Source organism: Mus pahari, chromosome 17 (assembly GCF_900095145.1).
Source record: "Mus pahari chromosome 17, PAHARI_EIJ_v1.1, whole genome shotgun sequence".
NCBI classification, from domain to species: domain Eukaryota; kingdom Metazoa; phylum Chordata; class Mammalia; order Rodentia; family Muridae; genus Mus; species Mus pahari.
In genome coordinates this window covers 61,643,824-61,646,239 of record NC_034606.1, presented here as the reverse complement: position 1 = coordinate 61,646,239, position 2,416 = coordinate 61,643,824, and the positions used below count along the sequence as shown (strand labels likewise).

General features: G+C 42.3%; 1 protein-coding gene across 1 annotated transcript in view; it reads left to right on the top strand.

The window, feature by feature from the left end:
* The window catches only part of Slc38a4 (solute carrier family 38 member 4), a 36,015-nt gene that overhangs the window by 9,463 nt on the left and 24,136 nt on the right, over positions 1-2,416 (top strand). The gene's annotated exons all lie outside the window — the stretch shown is intronic.

Here is a 2,416-nt window from a genome sequence, read left to right as displayed (position 1 = left end):
GAAAGGAGGAACCAAAATGTCTGGATTATACAGGGAGGAGCCCCTGGGGGAAGGGCAGCCCAGCCCCTGGGCTGGAAAGTTCAGGGTGTGTGTGTGTGTGGGGGGGGGCAGGGTATTCCAGGTAGGGACTAAAGGATGCTGGGAAAGCCTGTAGGCCAGGTCTGCTTTGGTATGTAAAATATGTACCTCAGTCCCTTGTCCTGGGGTCAAAAACCCGAACACACCCTTTCGGATGTGACGTAAGAAATGGAAGACAAGGTTGCTACTTGATTTGCAGTGAAGCAACAATTTGATAAATCGATTTTAAGTTGAAGATATCCATAAGATGATGATGTCTTTAGTAGACCTCACCTACTGCAAGAGTCAGCTTTCTGTTACTGTGACAAAGGACCTGAGGTAACCCAGTTAAAGGAATTAAAGAGTGTTTGGGTGGATGCGTTCAGAGCTGCCATTGGCTTGCGCTTCTTAAGGTGAATCTATGGGAGTGTTGTTTACATGGGTGTAGCCTATGGCACAGGAGGCTTGTTTAACACAGAGAGGGGAGGGGGCAGTGAGCAGGATGTAAAATGAGTAAGTAAAAAGATAAAAAACAAACAAACAAACTAGCTTCCAGTGACCAAAAGTTCCCGTACTTCCTAGTAGTGCTACAGACTGACCAGCAAACCTTCAATACTTGGCTCTCTCAAGGACATTCAAGACTAAACAGACAAGCACAGCAGTTTATCCACGCAGCAAACTGGAGAATGGGTTGTTTTTACCCTCAGGGGGACAGAGCTGATTGCCCCTGTTGCTCACCACTACCCCCTAGTGTCCCCAAGGGGTTGTTATACAGCCTATTCAAAGTATACTTTTAGTGACCCCTGATGGAGAATGTGTCATCTAAAGTTAGAAACAGTGTAACTTCATAAGTGGTCTTCTCTTGACTACATTACTCTGCCTTGTATTAGTAAAGGATTCATTTTCATCCCTCTGGCTTGAAATGCACGACTGTCTTCTTTATAATTCTGCTGCTTTCTTTCTTGAATTCTGAACCAGTTCTTTGTCAGTTTCTCTTTTTATTCTAGCTTTCTATCTTGCAATTTTGTCCCATAAGAGCAACTGTTAGATCCGGAGTCAATCTCTTAACTTCTCCCTCATGTTTTTGATTCTTTATCCCTTGGTGTTACAATTTGAGTGATTTCTACGGCTCTATCTCCCACTTTCCTAATTCTCTCTTCAGCTGATTTTCCTGTTTCTATAACTGTATTTTTTTTCTAATTTTTAGAATTGCTTTGGCAGAAACTAAACTTCCCTTGCTTTGCAACATACTTATTTTATAGATGCTATTTCCTTATTTGGATTTTATTATTATTATCATATCACTTTAAAAACCTATTTTATATTGCCACATTACTTGGGAATCTTGTCATTTCTTGTGCCTACTGGCATTCATGCTAGGGAGTTTCTACATGTGTTTTGAACTTTCATAATGCCAAGCTCAAGTGTGTGCTTTCTATAAATACATTTCAGGAGTTGGTTGGGCATTCTCATGTGTAGGTTTCATCTTTTCAGGATTTGTGGCTTTTGAATTCTGGAACAATTTCTTTCTTTCTTTCTTTTTTTTCTTTTTTTTTTTTTAGTTTTTCGAGACAGGGCTTCTCTGTATAGCCCTGGCTGTCCTGGAACTCACTTTGTAGACCAGGCTGGCCTCAAACTCAGAAATCTGCCTGCAATAGCAACTGACCTCATCTAGTGTAAGCATCTCAGAAATTTTCTATCAATAGCAGAGGATGACTTAAAGTATTCTAAACAAGACAAAGTCAGCCAGTCTCTTCCCTCGCTTTGTTGTCCAGGAGAACAAAGTCCAAACATCGTTGTGCTGAGACCCATGACAAGATGAATCTCTTTGTGGTTAATATGCATTTCAATTTGATGTGGATGATGTATAAGGCCAATTCAAAGGCAAAGCCGAGCCTTTGGTTTCTTGGCAGTTTCTGCTGCGGCTTGCACCCCAGACTCCTAGATCATGACTTTCCAACCTCGATCCTGTCCTGGGCCATGTTTTACCGAGCACTTTGGAGGCCTGAACTAATTCATGCTCAGTTACATCAAGGCACTAATGTTCTTTCTAGTTTCTGCTCCTAGGGACACTTGGCAGGCCCTTTTCCTTTGTCAATAATTTACATTTGTTCTCTCCCCTCCATTTGAAAAAGGTGTGCGATCAGCTTACGAGACCCAATCTGTGTGATGTCTGCTTCCACATCTTGAATGTTTTTATTCCCATGGCGAGTTGCAAAATATCTCCATTTTCTTTTCTTTTCATTTCCTCCCCTTCCCTCCCTTCTTTCAGCTCGCCCTTCCTTCCTTCCTTCCTTCCTTCCTTCCTTCCTTCCTTCCTTCCTTCCTTCCTTCCTTCCTCCCTCCCTCCCTCCCTCCC